Source organism: Cheilinus undulatus, linkage group 8 (genome assembly GCF_018320785.1).
Source record: "Cheilinus undulatus linkage group 8, ASM1832078v1, whole genome shotgun sequence".
Taxonomy (NCBI): Eukaryota; Metazoa; Chordata; class Actinopteri; order Labriformes; family Labridae; genus Cheilinus; species Cheilinus undulatus.
The window spans coordinates 48507819-48526399 of NC_054872.1; the positions used below are offsets into that span (position 1 = coordinate 48507819).

The window sequence follows — 18581 nt, forward strand, 5'->3', positions numbered from 1 at the left end:
TAAATCGTCTCTATCAGATCTGCATCAGACTCCTGTTTCGTTACACTTCTCGTAACACGGGGATTTAAGCATTACTGCCCGGACACATGGCGCAGATCCAGCTTTAAATCTGTGTGACTTTAGTCCCAGCTGAGCTGAGCGGAGGGATGGAGACGCGCAGGGCGCAGCATCAGCAGATCCGCGGTCAGGGAGCGAGCAGCAGCTTCTTCTCCAACAGCAGCATCACCAGCTCTCTCTACATCACAGACACAGTCTAAGGCGACCTAAATTATCTCTGCACCGCAATTATCACAGACCCCCCCGAGGTGTTTGGCAGAAGGAAAGAGAAATTAATGAAGAAGGAGGGCGAAGTACGCTGCGCGACTCTTCAGTGGCAGATGCTGGGAAAGTCTGGTTGATTGTAGACAGAAGAGGAAGAGGAAGAAGAGGAGTGAAAGTGTCCTGAAGAGAGATGAGCACATTTCTTCAGTTGGAGGCGGACGATGAGAGACAAAGAGGTGGAAGTTTTGGTGCGATCCTTCCTTCACTGAAAGCTTTCAGCGGTGAGTCTGTCATTTATCATCAGCATGAATAATCTTTTTACTACTTTTAGATCGACTTTTATCACTTTTACATGTTGTTTGACCTTTAGAAAAGCTTTTTTGTTTCACCATATACCCATCAGAAAGTTATTGATGAAACAAATGACGTTTACTTTCGTTTATTCGTGTTGCAACGCTATATATAGACTTCGAAAGACTTACAACCGTTTACTGCTTTTACAGTCGCTAAAACGGATCCATCTTTACCCCATTTGCTTTTACTTTATCTCTTAAATGATCGTCAAATGTCTCCAAAATGCGTAAAATGTACTACTATGTTCCCAGCTCGATTTTACGCAGTAATTTACGCACTAATTTTGTTTTACACGTTCCTGTCTCAAGCAGGTGTTTTGTATAACCACTTAAAACATGACGATGCTTTACAACATAAATTCACATCATATTTAAGGAGGTAAGAACCACTACCAACTTAAAAGAGGAGGAAATTACGCTTCAGTCTACCTGTATGATGATTAATCCGGAGCCACATCTGGCGTAAAGTTTCTTGGCGTTTTGTAGTTCGCTGGTTTTCTGACTTTTTGTGTTTTCGGTTGTTTTTTATGTATGTATTTTGATTTGATTGACTACAACATGTTTAATTTTACTGTTGAAATATTTCCTCATATAAGCTCAAAATACGTAAAACGTGCCAATACGCTCTTTGCTTGATTTTACGCAGTATTTTACGCGTTAACTTTGCTTACAGGCGTTTCAACTGGATCCTGTAATCACTTACAATGCAAATATCAAGCGTCATACTTTAGCAAAGTCCTTTTGAATTAATTTTAAGGCAGTAACAACTACAAAACATCTAAAAGGGTATGAACAAGGCTTTGATTTGCCAATAGCCAGCATACTGTATATCTGGCGTCATTCCTGAGGTAAAGACCCCTGGTGTTTTGCAGTTGGATGGTTTTGTTACTCATAGTTTTGCAGTATTTTTTCTTTATCCTAAAAAAGATGGACATAAGAAGTTTCATTTAGGTCACCCCAAAAACCAAAAACCTCCCTCTCTTTCCTGAAAACAGCTGTTTGAGAATGGGCATAACAGCTTGATTTTGTTGAGGTGTGGAAAGCATTATAAATAGTTCATTTTGAGTTAGAGAGGGTTTTTTTTAATCAATACTCCATAACAATTGGAGCCCTTACCATGATCAATACTTGATATTTAAAGACAAGATGGTTGAAACAGCTCTGTTGTAATCTGATTAGAGCTTTATAGAAAATGTTTTTTTAAATGGTTTTAATTTCATCTGTTCTATTAGTTTTACATTGCTGAAAAAAAACAAAATTCCTGTCCTGACAAGTTTCTTAAGTTTCTGTATTGTTGAGTAGTCAATTTTTAAATCTGACCTTTAATGCATGATGATACAACGGTATATTATCTCATTAAATAGCTTTATCTTTGCTCATTTAAACTCAGATTTCTACATTGGACATACTATTTTAAGCCAGAATTATTAGCAACATCTGGATGATCTTTCCTTGGATGTAGCTGCTGCAGCCAATGCACCAATAAATCCGTCTTTATTTGTACGGCACCAATTCATAACCAAATTTATCTCAAGACTCTTTGCAGAGGAGGCAGATCTACAGAGTATGTTTTGTTACCTTATTTCTAAAGAAAGACCCAACATTAATCCTGCGTGAGATCAGTACTAAGCAGTGTTAATTTTTTTGACTAAAACTGTTCGTCGACAGCCATTTTTCCATGAAAAGAACTAGACTAAAACTAATAAAAATAGATCTGTGATGACTAAAACTGACAAAAACTAAGTTTAGTTTTGTCAAGATGACTAAAACTAGACTAAAATGTAATGTAGTTTTCGTTGGACATTCAAAATCTGTGATATTTATTCACTGTGGGTAAATCTGTCAAAATGCAATGCAGCTGTATCTATTCTGCCTCTCAGCTGTAGAAAGCAGGGACCCCAGGTTTAGTAGAGTGCAGAGAACACACTACCATGATTTGGTACCAGATTTAGGCAAGAATCTAAATGCTTGGACTAAAAGAAAAGACTAAAATGTGGGGACTTTTCATGGACTTAAACTAGACTAAAATGTTTTGAGTTTTCATTGACTAAAACTAAAAGGGTTGAAATTAGTAAAATTGGATTAAAACTAAAATGCATTTCATTTAAAGACTAAAACTAAAACTAGACATAGCTGCCAAATTAACACTGGTACTATCAACATTTAGCAAAGTCTCAGTGGTGAGGAAAAACTTCCTTTAATAGACCGAAATCTCAAGCAGAACCAGACTCATGTTGCACAGCCTTCTGCAGAAACTGTGCTAGGATATGGAGCAGAAAGAGGACGATAGTTTGTGTGTGAATGCAGCTCACAGCAACAGCAAGAGCTAATGGTGTATTCGTTTTCAACCCAGGAACAGTCAAAGGTACCATGATATGGTTTAATTTGGTCACAACACTGATGTGCTTGGAGGTTTTGCTCCCTCTTGCAAGAACTGATATCTGTGCACCAGATTTTCAGGTTTTGCAAAATGCAGATAAGCAAACAGCATGAGTACTGGAATAAACTGTGAATGTTTTTAATCATACACCAGAGGCTTTGGGTTTGGTAGATTGATTTGACTTGCAACCAGTCACTTCTGCTGATAATCTTATTCCTTTAAGAATGCTCTTTGGGTGTTTTATTCATCTTTTGCTCCAATAAGACTTACAATAGCTGCAGCTCTGGTTAAGTATCCCAGATTAAAAGAGGTTTCTCATTTTTGTTGTTGCCTCTGGTCTCTGCGATAAGATGACCCTTTCCAAAAATGCTTGTAACACTGCTATTATATCGATGACTTTTGTTGTGTCTGGTGAATTTAATTCTGACCCATATTAGTATTTCTATTCTGTTCTCATTCAATCTCCTAAAACCTGGAAAAATAAGCCACTACTACTTTACTATTCAGCCCCAGAGCTCTGCAGTATCAGTCTGCCTGTTTATGATGTTGTTGATGATGTTTTTGGGGAGCTCCTCCGCGCTCATGTGAACAGTAATCCTCCGGGTAGTTTGTTCCATAAACCTAAAAAGAGCTGGAGCCGGCTGTGTTTTAACTGCAGGATTACAGACTCCAGTAACTGCAGCCTCATTTTCCTCATGAGACAGTATGAGGCTGTGGAATGGGTAATAAAAAATCAAGCGTTTTACTCTAATGTGCCTCAATCAACCCTCTTTTTGTCAACGCTATGTTGACTCCAGCGTTAGATTTGATCATAATCTCACAGGTGAGATCCAGGATCAGCGTTTAAGCAAGGTCTCAGTGCTGCAGCAGCAGCACTCTCCTTGCTCTCCTCCTGTCATAATGAGGACACGCATCACATCAGGGTGGCTCAGGAGGAGCAGATCACCATCAAGGGAGAACCAAGGATTTGACGCTTGGGATTCTGCCAAATGGGCAATTTAATCAGAGGGCATTTTATGCACAGGAAGTATGTCAGTCTCCTTGTTAGAGGATGATTTATCTGCACTGTTATATTGGGCAGCTGCTGCAGACCTCAATTGATCGCCCCAGGCATGGAAGAATATGACGAGTCTTTAACTAGTTTCTTGGCATTGGCTCTATGCAGCAATGAATCGAAGGTCTTTGTCTCTGCAGTGCGCTCTGGCCTGTACTAATATAAAGGATTATTAGTGCGTTGTTCTTGCCTTGCAACATAGCCACTCCAAACTCAACAAACATTGCAGATTGATCAGGCTCAAGGTAGCAAAGATAAATAAGGAGGAGACACATGGATAAATTAAATCAAAGAGCAATTAATTTGCAAAATTCAAGCAACAGTGTGCAACTTTTCCACCTCCAAAAAGCTTTTTTTCATGCTTGATCTAACAGTGTAATAGTTTCAAACAGGAGAACAGTGTCAGATCTATCTCTGGCAGCAGGCTGAGGTTCTCAGGTGAGAAGTTCAGGAGATATACTTGCTGTTAATTATGCATACAGGGACACATCATGGCTGCCATGCATCTCCAGCATTGGTTTGATAATCAGCTGTGCATGTCCTCAAAAATTATGCAACATGGATGTGTGTATGCACATGACAGGTGTAGAGGTGTGACAGTCACACAGCTGCAGACACAACAGTGGCTGAAAGTTTCAAAGACAAACTCAGGAACCAAATCCAGAATTCTCCATATGATGGGTTATTGACACTGCAGTGACAAACATGTCTGATAAATTTGGTTTTGGAATTGATATTTCAGCCTGTCATATAGTAAAGACTATAGTGTTGCAGTTTGAAATGTGACTGTATAAAGTGGTGACTTCAGTCAGGTGTGTCACAAGTGATGCTGCTCTAAGTTTCTAATCCAGACTTTGAATGATTCACTTATTTTTACAGATTGGAAATCTGAGCAGGAATCACTGCAGATTTTTTATATTTTTTCAGGTTTATTTTTGGGGCTTTTTTGCCTTTATTGTGATTGGACAGCTGCACCAAACAGCACTGACAGACTGGGCATAGATGTGTGCTGATATGGTTGCAAGATGTGCAGAGGGTGTAAGAATGCTGACTGGACATGATCAGAAATATAAAATATGTACATAAGGTCGATAAGATCATTTAAAGGGATATTTGAGTATTTCTGAGGTTGGGCTATATGAGGTACCTAGCAGTGGAAGTCTAGCCTTCAGTGATTTCAGAGCATTGCTACTTGAAGAAGGACTCGCTGGTTGTACCGACCAGGAAGCTAGGCTATACAGTGTAACAGATGGGTACCATCATTTTATTCCACTATTTTGCAATGCAGGAGCACGTTAACAGTAGCAAAAACCTGCACTGCAAAACAAAAACTAACAGGCTCTCTAGGTAAAGAAAAAGAGCCAAGTTGTTGATAAATGCCTTTGCAAGAGCCACAATCTAAGTGGTGAAAAGTGGCAAAAATGAGTTAAAGTGACAATGAAAGGTGGTGAAAATGGGGGAAAAAATCTCATAAAATGGAGTTACCGATGGTCCAAAAGTGGCAAAATTTTAGTGAAAAGTGACTTAAATGGGCAAAAAGCCTGTAAAAAGGTGGGGAAATGGGGGGAAAGTCGCATTTAATGGCAAAAGGCAGCTTAAATGGGTGAAAAGCAGCAAAGAAGGGGGAAAAAAATTGCAAGAAGGCAGGATAAAGTGTCTAAAACGAATGAAAATGGCAAAAACAGGACAAAAGTGGCAAAAATGGGTAAAAAGTGGCTAAAAGCAGCAGAAATGGGACAAAAAATCAGTCAGAGTTTCCATTTTTAAGGTTTTCTGGGGAATAATATTTAAAATTAAGACATGAGAGAGCCGGGACGCCCCTTTGAGACACTTAGAGGGGATCACCGGATGCCTCAAAATAACTAAGATGTTTTTTTAATTACGCTGTTTCCACTTTACACCAATTTGACCTAATGTTAACCCTTTTTGTCACTTTTCAACACCAATTTTGCCAACTTTAGTACATTTATGCCATTGAAAACCCGTTTTTGTCAATTTTAAACCTTTGCCACCACTTTTTTTCTGCTTGTTTTTGCCACTTCTTAACCAATTCTTGCCATTTTCTCCCATTTGTGCCTCTGTTGACCCTTTATTGCCACTTTTAACCAATTTTTATACCCCTTTTTGCCAATTTAACCACAGTTAACCCATTTTTGCCAGTTTATATCAGTTCTTCATCCCACTCCACCTAATTTTCACGTAGTTGTTGCTCTTTAAAGCCTTTTCAGCTGCTTTTTAATCCTCTTTGACTACTTTTTGTTCCTGTTTTTGCCACATTAACCCATTTATGTTAGTTAAAAATCCAATTTTAACACCTTTTCCACCATTAGTAACCAATTTTAGCAAATTTTAACCCATTTGAAATATGTTTTTTAACAAAAGTTTTCATTTTTAATAAGGCTACTTAGTATAGAAATTAGATATTTGATAGATATTTGTTTCTTTGATTAGAGTGGTCAAATGTAAAGTATGGTTTTCACAGCTTAACTTCACAATGGACCACGATTTTAATTACCTCCATGGGCCCCCAGTTTGGCTGGGTCCCAGAAACTTCCCCTTTTATTCCCCACCTTGGCAACCTTGTCTGCACACGACTGTTCTTGATTTTGCATGGCTGTGTTCAACCACCTTCAGGTACAGCGGGGGTCCCCAGTCTCTGGCACCTTTATTTTGGGGTCGCAGGCTGATTGCTCCTGGTGTTGTGCGAGGACATCCAGAGCTCTACGAGGGTTGTGTTACTCCTCTTACCCACCACATCTACATCTTACTTCTGCCTCAATTTTTGGCCTCAACATGCCTAAAAGTTCTGCATAGTTTTTGTATATACAGACAAATAAGTGTTGGGGATATTCATGGTGCATTGTCTTGCTCTAGTTAGGATCAGGGAAGGGACTGAGACATAAATGTTTTAAAGAAATCTATTAGAACATGAAGCGTGAAAACAGGATGGTTCTGAGCAAATCAGGTGGTATGGTTATTGGATTTACCATTAAGATGTATTCAGAAGTATTTCCCAGGTCATTTGCAGCATCAAACAGCATATCAAAAACACACAGCAGTGTCCTGACATGATCCTAGAGGCAGCACCATTCTGAAGCACTTGGCCACTGACCAGGCTTCTATATTTCAAACCTTGGCAGTGAGACATGACTGCAAATATTAGGCTTGGAAGCCAGTCACAGAGCCAGCATGTGTCTGTGTGTTTTTTACCTTTATTCTTTCAGGTAAGCTGGGTATTTCAAGACAAACAGAACCCTCCACAAGCTTCCCCACTGTTGTGTCTCTCAGCATTGACTGCTCTTCCCACCTTTTCCAGTTTTAATGTCTTCCAGGGTAGCAAATGTGTTGGCCACAGATGAGAGAGAGACAGAGCTGAAAGCATTGTTTCAAAAATGTCCATCTTCAAAAAGCCATATGCTGCTTGCATATTCATTATCCCATTAGAAGAAATGAGAAAACTGGCAGAGAATTTCACTGCAGTTTTGATTTCTTTCCAACTGCGGTGCATTAATATCACTCTTATAGCCAAAAATGTCTGGGAGAATATGTATCAGAGCCTGGAGCGATGCTCGCCACAGCTACCCACCACATTTTCACTCTGAGATGAAGGCTGATGTAAGGTGCAGCCTTGCCTTGTTTTGCAGAGGATAAATATCTTAATTTACTTTTTCCTTAGATGGTGTGCTTGTAGTTTCATCTTGACCTTGGCTAGACCTGCTTTTGGAGAGTCTGAAACATGAAAACATCTTTCCAGGGCAGATTCTGTAATGCATAGCTCCTTTGAAGCTAAAGTACACAAAAGCCCTCTTGAGGCCACACAGTCCTTTTATAGATGAATAGAAAGATGAAGATGTTCACCCTGACTGGAGAGATGTTGGTGGGGCATGAATGAGGAGCTGAATGCCACGGGCCTGGGGCTCATGTCTGAGGAAGACTCGTGTTGTTTGGCCTTGAAAGAGGCATCTTTGGGTCTTTTATGCTGCATCTTTTCTTCCATGCCAAGTTTCCTGTGACCTTTCCTTTTGCTATGTCCAGCTTTTATGGCTCATGTATTCTCTGTTTGATTTAACAGTGTTTCATAGCTACACAGCCTGACTTGATTCTACTGTAGGTATGACAAGACCTTATTCATTTTGCATCCTTATAACTGTGGAAGTACTGTATTTGTTGAGTTAATCTATAAATGTTGCATGCTCCAGGCTGTAGTACTCGATGTGGGTGGCCTGGGCTCGACTCCAACCTTTGCCACTTGACTGCACCTTTCCCTCTCTCTCATCCCTGTGTCTAACTCTATACACTGTCTTCTGCAGTAACAGCATCTTAAAACCCCACCTGAAGGGTTAGATCTATATAATAAAGGATAATCTGGCCCTTCTAGAATGGTCTGACACTTTTTCCAAGAGCTTAGATCTGCTTTTTATCAAAGTTTAATCAAAATCATAAATATTTCGACTTTATTTGCTCAGAGTTATGGCTGCAGTAAGCTCCAAATTAATCATATGACTATAGATCTTTCTAACCTTCAAAGCTGATGGATTGGCCAGATTCCATGTCTGTCATCAGGAGGAGTCCATGAAAGAGCACAAGAATGTGCAACCCCAATTCTGAAAAAGTTAGGATGCTATTTAATATGTCAATTAAAATAGAATGTAATGTTTGCTAATCTCATGAACCTATATTTTCAGACTCAGAACCAGCTTAATTGTGATTGGATGAACGCTGTGTCTGTTACATCTTTACAGGCCAATCAGAGCAACAAAACACGTGACGTAGCCTCTACCGATGAGTAAACTCCTTAGAGAGCTGTATAACGCGAATCATGGCAACTGTAGACATGTCAGTACTCGACTTTTGTCGTTTTTGAAAAGAAAACAGCTCACTGCTGTTCTTGTTCTCCTTCTAACGAAGAACTGTTGCCAAGTTCTGATAAAACTGATGCTTTAGCAGCATCCACGCTAATCTCTTCCATCATAGTTTCGGCGGCCTCGTTGCTACTTGCTTATGTCACGACTCTGACGTGCCTGAAAGGACTGCCTTCATTGCTGATTGGTCCTGACACTTTCTAAAAGGGCCCAAACTGTTCAGATGGGAGCTTTGCAAGATGGATCCGCCAGTGAGAAACACGGAAACGGGCGAATCCATCTGCTTTGCAATGTTAGAAATTTACAATTTCGCTAAGAATATTAGCTCACTTTGAATTTAATGGCAGCAACACATCTCAAAAATGTCAGGATGAGGATAGCTGGAGGAGCATTTATCAACTTATTGGGTTAAATGGCAACAGGTCAGTAAAATGCCTGGGTATGAAAGGAGTGCTTTAGTGCAGCAGAGTATCTCAGGAGTAAGGATGGGTTGAGGTAGTGTTGTAGTCCAGGTATCACCATCCGACACCAGGACAAGACCAAGACTTTGGAGGTAAAGACCGAGATAAGCCGCAACTCTCTCAGGAAGTGGATTTGGCACTCCTGATGTTACAATGCTATTTAGCAGACCTTTAACCAAAGTTAAGGACCTTCCCAAGGGCTTCTTCTTATTTTCACTTAAATGATCTTTATAAAAGCACATCAGTGCTGGTCTCGACTGGTCTTGATGGAAAATCCTGAGTCTGAAGAGTCTGAGACAAGACAAGACCGAGTAAAAGTGCTCTTGATTCTGCGACAAGAACAAGACGTTTAAAATTGGGTCTTGGGACCAAGACTGCTCTCAACAACACTAGGTAGAGGTTCACTAATCTGAGAAAAACTAAACATTGTGGAAGTTTCAGAAAATTGCAAGGACTTTGAATATCCCACCATCTATTGTATATAATATTATCAAAAGATTAAGAGAATCTGGAGAAATCTCTGCGAAGGGGAAAATCCAAAGGTCAGCGCATCATAATTTTAAAAAATCTGTCAAAGAAGACCCAGGACTGTTAGACAGCTAAAATCCTGCATTAGACAAGAATGGGGCAACATTCCTCTCCCAAATCACCAACAACTGGTCTCCTCACCTCCCAGACATTTACAGACTGTAAAAAAGAGAAGATGCTACACAATGGTAAACATGGCACTGTCCCTACTTTTTAGAGATGTGTTGCTGCCATCAAATTCAAAATGAGCTCATATATTTGAATGGAATGGTAAAATGTCTCTGTTTCAACATCTGATATGTTGTGAATAAAATATGGGTTTATGAGATTAGCATTGTTTTTGTTTACATTTTGCATAGTGCCCCAACTTTTTTGAAATTTGGGTTATACATCTGACTTAAGATGTAGATGAAGTCCAAAGTCTTAAAAGTCAAAAAGGTCTAAAAAGACTTAGCTGTAAGGACTTTTTATTGAGTACAATTGGACTGAAATGTTTGAGTTTTCATTAACTAATATTTAAGCTGTACAGGTTAAATGTGACTAAATCACGCTTTAATCTAAAGACACAGACTAAATGAAGAAACCTAAAATAACACTTCTTGTCTCAGCATTTTAAGTTTGTACTTTAACTGGTATAAAGGACGCAGCCAACTATTTGAGTGATGAAATGGGTGCTAAAAGTGCATCTTATTCACCAGATTTTATGCTAAGTGCATTAAGGAAACTGATTCTGGATCTCATCACACAACTCCAACTCCATCCTTTATTTTCCAAAGTTGCTGGAATAACCACTGTCTGTGTCAGAAGTCCTGAGAAATTGGTCTGTGTTCCCAAAGCCTTTGGGACGTTGTTAGACAGCAGCCGAAGAGTTCTCAGATTGTTTTTCTTGGCAGCAAAGAAGAAAGAAGAGGACTAAAATGCAGACCCAGCAGGGCTGTGTTAGTTGAGGGAGCTTTATAAGAATCAAAGGTTAATGAACAGCCTCACAGTTTGGCAACAAGTTTGCAGAACAAAAGCTTATCAATCTGATGAGGCTACGGCACGAAGCGTCCCAGTCCGAAACCAAATGGGCAACTGGCAAGTTTACAGAACGGGGATGCAACACTGACAACCAGAAGAGGCTTAAAGTAATAGAAAGCTGACACAAGGAAGCAACTTCAAAGCATATTTGTGCTGCCATTTAATGATTGAATGGATTGGTAGGAGGTGATTTGTAAGGAGCAGGAAACTCTGGGGCCATCTGGTGGAAATGTGGGAATGAGAAGGTCTGGGAAAGTGCAAGAGCTTTAGGAGCAGCTGCCTTTACATGCAAAAGCATATGGAGGCTTGGGGATGTTTGTGCTCCTGTTTTCCCTCATAGATTACCTGCCTGTCAGTCAGTGTGTACGGGATGTCTTTTACCTTTGTCCTTCACATTAAAGCTGATGAGGATTGATTTCCTTTAGGTGGTGCTCTTATTGGTTCCCATCTGTCAGCAGTTGTCTGTTGGGGCTTAAGGGTGAGGTTGTGTATGCCTACTGAACCTTCTGGTCTTTCCTTGTAGAAAAACAACAATTTAGAATGAACGCTGAAGGAGGTCAGTGCTTCAGATAGAGTTTGATGCATCAGTTTCTAACTGAAGAGGCTCTATTAAACTAAATGAACAGCTCCTCAAAGACGAAGTTCAAATCCAGCCTTTCTTTCAGTTTCACAAACCTGCTGGATCACCGGGTGCAACATCATGAACGCTTCTGTCTCCTTTCTGTCTTTCAGACTAATTATGGAAGCTTTAAAACCATGCAAACTCAGAAAATCTTCAATAGGAGGCACAAAGAACTGTAAAACAATCTTTGTGAATGCTTTGACATCCTACAAGCCAACTCTGTAGTATGTCACTCCTTCTGTAATCATTTTCTCCATCTCCAGCACAGTACAGGAGAGGACATGTAATTTAAAAGCTTTAAATGGCAGCATTTTCAATAATGACTCCATTTCCATGTACCCATTTAGCCAAGGTTGTTGGGCCAGGAATCTAGTTAGCATGCAATGGGCAAGAGGCAAGGCCCCTGGAGAGGCGACCCAGTCCTTGACACAGCTCCGATGATGAATTGTCAGAAGAATAACTAAAATTAATTGATATGGTGATGTCACAGTTATGCAATCAGATTACAGGGCCATTTTTGCCACACCAGTAGCTCCATGCTGCCTGGTCCAGGTGCTTATATCGTAGCATTTATCCTCACATGCATCCCATCCCGTCCCATTCCAAAGACCGAACTCTAAGACTATAATCGCCAGTGTTTGTAATTTGTGCAAAAGCTTGAAACAATTAGTGTTAAAGCAATACTTACAAGCAGGACCGTCAGTGTCAACATGGTCAGGGCCAAAGGGCATTAATCTAGAGCATGCTGTCATTTTAGGCACACCATACCATGGTCAAGTTACCTTAGTATGGCAGCAGCTGGATGCTACTCAGTATAGCGTCTTCCTGCTCTCACAGTGATGGAGAATAAGGACACTGTGCCCTTGAATGTCTCATTTTACTTTAAAACCTTGCAGTCAGCATAAGAGGAGGGTCCAAGTATTTTTTACCTTGTGATATCAAGCTTTCCTGTTCTCCTACTTTCATTTACTTATCAGTCTAAAGCACGTTACTTTTTCCATGTTTGAGCTAATGTTGTAACTTTTAATAACTTTTGTCTAATTGCTACATTTAAAAAATTTATTTCGGACTTTAATGCCTGTAAGCATTCAGGAGGATCGTGGATAAAGCTGTTTTTATCCAAACAGGACACCCTGCTACATTTTTTCTTTTTTTACTGTTTGCTTTTTTGTTACTTTGATTTACTTTGCAAGCCATAACAACTTCCTTTCCCCATCATTAAGCTAGTGATGCTATGTTTGATCTACAAGGAGTTCCTGATTTTCTTTCACAATTAAAGCAGGCTTTGTCCACACAGGAAGCTAAGCACCCTTAATTTAAAACGGTAAATATTCCAAAATAAAAGCATAGCTCATTTCATTTTCATAGCACTTTCATACACAAAACATGCACATACAGAGGGAATTAAAACAGGAATTGACAACAGTAGGTTCAATCCTAGAAGACTAAATCAACAAGGACATCAAAAAAGCAACAAAAGTGTTAGAATTTTAAAAAAGAGATAAAAGTACAACAATTAGAAAAATGTTGAAATCTATTAAACTATATTGACATCAAATAAAATAAAGCCTTCAGTTTACTTTTTTCAAGATTATTATTTTTGATTAAACAGCTAAAGAGAGACAGGAAGAATGGGGAGAGAGAATTGAATGGGTGCATTGAGGACTATGGCCTCTGTAAATGGGTGCCTACTCTACTCACGGAGCCAAACCAGAGCCCTTTAACTTTCTTTTAAAAAACACCTGGAGTGCCAAAGTTATCTCAAGACTCTTTACACAAATGGTAGGTCTAGACAGTACCCTCTGTTGTGGCCTATTTTAATAGACCAGACTTAATCATTAATATTATAATACAGCACAGTGTAAATCACCATGAGCAAAGCACTAGCAAGACTGTCGAGCAGACCATGTTGACAGCTCTCTGCTGAAGCTACACTGGAGAAAAGGCTAGAAGCAGGGGTAGGAGGAGGGGAGGGACAAGAGAAACAACGTAAGAAGCAATGAGTGACAACAGAGAACAGTTTATTAATAAAATTGCTTAGCGTAGTTGTTAACCTTATCTGGGTCACTCACATGAACAAATCAACTAAATGTAAACTTGTGAGAAGTGCAAACACTGTTGCATTAAATATGCATCATGGGGCCCCACTGAGTCATTTTGTACATGCACTCCTGCATTTATCATGATGTATATGTCTTATTATAATATCTTAATATCTGAAGATATTGTAGCACAATATTTTTCCCTTGCCTAGTTTCTGTTTCCCTCTCTGTTGCTCTCTTTAAGATGAGAAAAGAACAAGAAAACAGGTGTATAACAAGGAATAATAAGAGTCAGATGTAATATATCTTAAGTTTCCTCACTCTAGAGAGCTTGTTAGCTTGTTTTACAAAGTGTTGATAGCTGTCGATGGTTGCTGGTCTGACTTATGTCAATAAGGAGAGAAAACTGTTTGGCTCAAAGCTTTTAAGGGATTGCCAGTACAAAGCCATTTCTCCCCTTTCAACATAAAAGCACAAGATTTTTTTTTTTTTTTTGCAAGGAGAAACTGAAATTTATAGGGCATAGAGTTGGATAATTCACAGATCCAGTGCAGACAGCAAGTGTGCGATGCTGTGCAATGCAACGTTTGATGCCTGATACGTGCATGCTATTAGGACACGCTGGCATGGTGTGTAAGTCATGGTTTCAGAACATGCAGCATCTTAAAGTCAACTTCATAAGAAAAATCTCTTGGAAATAGTTTTAAATGCAAATTAACTGAAATCTATATATATGATTAAAATGCAGTTAACCATAGTTAACTATTGAGGATCAGTATATAACTGCTATTTAAAACAGTTGCAGTTTTCAGTAAGAAAGTTTTTTGTCTCAAAGGCTGTGGAGCTCTAGTGTCCCCATCCTTTAAACAGTTCTAAGACTGCTGGGTGTTCTGAACTAGACACAACAGCAACAACAACTAGGCTGCTCATTTATGGTTGAAGTCTTCAGGGTTATGCTAGTTGTTGCAAAAGTAACCTTGAGCTGCGGGACTAATGGAGGCATTAGTTATGGTCTGTAAAGCAGCCTCCCTAAGGTAAATGTGTTATTTTCAGCCCTGTTGTAAAACATAAAATAGCAGCTTCTGCTCTGCAGATGTTTTGTCCTAATAAGTAACTTCCATCCCCTGAGCTACCTTTAATACTTTATGTTGTAGTACACGGTTTGTGCTTGTCTATCGCTGATGCAACCTCTTAGTCTGTTTGCATTGTGGTCTTTTTATGGCTTTTGAAGGGTCTTGGGTCCAACTAGGGGCTCAATAAAACATGGACAGAGGCGAAGAGACATCACCCATTGTTTCCTGAAGCTGAGTTGCCATTTTAAAAACACCGTCTCAGGCTTTTTTACAGTCAATCAGGCAAAGAGGCAGAGTTGAGTTGAAGGAGATGGGCCTTTAGCCTCCTGGCAAACAGCTACCTTGTGCTCATCCGTCAGTCGGTTTAGCCAAACTCCTTCTATGCAATGCCATGGCCTTCTAGAAACCAAGATAAGTGAATTATAAAAACATAAACCCCCTGCACGGTTGGTATCAATAAAAACATGAGTTATCAATACCAAATTTGATTTTGCACCAGGGTGTAAACACGTCTATGCCCACCAGGGAAACAGGCATTTTACTGTGGGGGATAAGGGCACTTATGCGGCAAACCTCAAGAGGACACTCAAGCTTGAGGACTTGCTGTTATTTTGCACTTAAACGGGAGCTTCCTTTGACAACACCAGATGCTGCAGCTTGGAAACAGCACAACACTTTGTGAGGCATTGTCCTCCAGTAGCCATTCCAAAGTGATTTTTGATCACTAGCTAAAACAATGACCTGCATCATATCAGTTTAAACCTCAGTATGTACATTTTTACATGCAAGTCTTTTGTGATATTTCAAGAGCTTTTCTAAGGTGGTGGTTCTCAACCTTTTTAGCCTGTGAAAATATAGGTGCCAGAGACCAGGGACCCTCGCTGTACCTGAAGGTAGGTGAACACAGCTATGCACATTCATGAACAGTCATGTGCAGACATGGCCGCCTATAAGGAGGGATAAAGGGGGAGATTTCTGGGACCCAGCCAAACTGGGGACCCATGGAAGTCAGAAAAAACGTAGTCCATTGTGGAGTTAAGCTGTGAAAACCATTTTTATATTTGACCTAAATAATAACCACTTTAATCAAAGAAACAAGTATCTCTACCTATTCATTTGTGTAGGAAATAGCCTTCTTAAAATGAAAATAACTTTTGTTAAAAAAACATCTAAAATGAGTGAAAAATTGCCTACATTCGTTAATATTGACCAAAAAAAAAAAGGCAGAAAAGGTGTTGAAATTGTATTTTTAAAAAACATAAATGGATTAAAAGTGGCAACAAATAACAAAAAATCGATTAAATTGACAAAAACCCGTTCAAAACATGGTGAAAGGAGATTAAAAAGTGTATTAAATGGCTTTAGAGATAAAAAAAAAAATTGGGGGAAATTAGGTGGTCTGGGATGAAAAATAGATAAAAACTGGCAAAAACGGGATAACTGGTTAAAATGGGCAAAATTTGCACCTCTATTAACCATGGTTAATAGTGGCAACTAGATCAAAATTGCAATTTCAGCTGAAATTGCGTGGGGATGCTGAGAGCTGAATTATAGAAGAACTGCTGAAAATAGCCAAAAGTACAAAAATAGCTGAAAATAGCTTAAAAATAGCATAAAATAGGATCAAATAGGATAAAGTGGCATAAAAGTAGCTGAAAATGGCATTCAATAGCTAAAGAAAAGGATAAAAATAGCTGAAAGTAGCCAAAAAAGCTGAAAATAGCCTAAAAATAGCTGAAAGAAGCATAAAAACAGTTGAAAATAGCTCCAGAATAGCTGAAAGTAGCCTTAAAATAGCTGAAAATAACATAAAAACAGCTGAAAATAGCCTAAAAGTAGCTGAAAATGGCATTCAATGGCTGAAATAGCATAGAAATAGCTTAAATAAGCAGGAAAATAGCTGATTTTGGCCTAAAAATAGCTGAAATTTGTATTCAATGGCTGAAAAAGCATAGAAATAGCTGAAAATAGCATAAAAACAGCTATTTTTTTTTTTAATTATAAGAGTTAGAAATGAGAAAAGTCAGCAGTCAAATGATGAAGAAACTGCATTTTTTAAGGTTCAAACGGTGTCGATACAACAAAGTATGAAGGAGGAGATAGCCAGTGCGGAAGAATAATAATAAACAAAAAAGCCGACGCATATATCATTAGTGCGGATGCTCAGCATCCCTATTAATAATGAGGCAACAATAGGCAGAAAGTGGCAAGAATGGGTTCAGAAGTGACAAAACAGGCCGAAAAAAGTGGGGGAAAGGGTATAAAAATGAAACAAATGGGTTTTAAGTGGCAAAAATGTGCTAAAATTGGCAAAATTGGTGTCAAAAAGTGATGAGAAGGGGTTAAAATTTGGTAAAATTGATGTAAAGTGGCAACAGTGTAATTTAAAAATATTCTTAGTTTTTCTAGGGCATCTGGTGACCCCCTCTCAGTGTGTCACAACCCCCAATGTGATCCCGACCCCAAGGTTGAGAACCAAGGCTCTAAAGCCTTATTTATGCTTCTGCGTCGCATTGACGGCGTAGTTACACTGTCGACGTGACACCGTCGTTGACCATTCGAAGTTCTGCATCGAGGGAACACACAGATCTGTAATTCACTGCCATGTCACTAGAGGGTGTGGCTGTGTGTGTATGTGTGTGTGTGTGTGTGTGTGTGGTTTCACACCTGAATCCTTGTTTATCTTCCGGTCATGGCGACCGAGGTGGAGCGGGTGTGTTTGGAGTTGGAGCTCATCGATATCGACAAACAAATGCTTTTGTTGCAAATGTGGAAGCGCAGACGACAGGGAAGACGTTTGCGGAGTTCATAAGATGTTAAATCTGTCAAAGTGACTGTTCCAATCATTTCAACATGCACTTAACTGAAGTGATTTTACCACAAGAAACCATTTTTATCTTTATAGTTTAATGTTAATATAAATGAATAATACATCAGTAAACTAAAGATACAGTAGCTATTGATGGGAGCTGTTCACTGTGCTCGTTTACATCCGGATAGTTGAGCATAATGGCAGAAGGGCAGTAGCTGTAACTGGAGCTACAGTGGCTGTTGTTGGTGGGTGACTCCATTACAGTTTAAACAGAACATTTGAATGGGATTGTGGGCTTTCATTGATTAAAAGACGATTCAAAAGAATCTGTCTATCTTGCACATCCATGAGTTTAGCTTTGAGGATTGGCTGCCACTGATTTAAAGAAGGCAAAACCTTAATGCATTTTAAAGAAGAAACATAAAATGTTCATGCCATTGTACAAAAGGCTATAGTCAATAAAGTATGCAGCTCCTTTGCTGCATGTTTCCTACTTTTTCTCTCCCCTAGATACTGACTCTATCCACTGCCCTATCTAAGGCATAGAAGATAAGTCATAAAAGACCAAAATAAATCTAAAAAAACAGAAGTAACCTCATGCAAAAGGCCCCTTTCCTTCTCTTAAGTGGTGGGGTATATTAGCGTGTAACCTGCAGGCTATAAAGGTCCCATAAGAGTTTAAAAAGCCTGGAACTAAATGTTTTGTTGTTGTTTTCTGCAGCATTTTTAATAGTGCACTTTGGGACCATATAGATAATTGAACAAACAAAAACTGATGCAGGCATTACTGTGAACTATGATGTACGGCCGCTGAGAGACATTCAAGCAGCAGCTGAAAAGTCAGTGTTGTTGAGGAATGGAGTCGGTGACCTGCCAGCTACCGGAATCCGCCAATCTCCTCCCACACATGCACGGCACAGGCTCTTGTTTTTGCCTCTGCATCACTCTGGGCTCAGATGGAAACCAGGTGGGAATGTGCATCAACCCCATCAGATTATCATGCAGGTCTGTAAGTGTGCCAAAGAGGAAAAGCTCCACCTGCACACCAGGGAGGGGAGATTACAGAGATGATCGCTTTTCTGTGAAATAAAAAAAAAAAAAATCACAATACAG

At 39.4% G+C, this 18581-nt stretch overlaps 1 protein-coding gene across 1 annotated transcript in view; it reads left to right on the plus strand.

Moving 5' to 3' along the window:
- The first annotated feature begins 200 nt into the window (after positions 1-200).
- The window catches only part of lingo4b (leucine rich repeat and Ig domain containing 4b), a 44319-nt gene continuing 25938 nt past the window's right edge, over positions 201-18581 (plus strand). Inside the window, exon 1 of the mRNA XM_041793132.1 lies at positions 201-542. The gene's annotated coding sequence lies outside the window, so the exon portion shown is untranslated. The remainder of the gene's footprint in view (positions 543-18581) is intronic.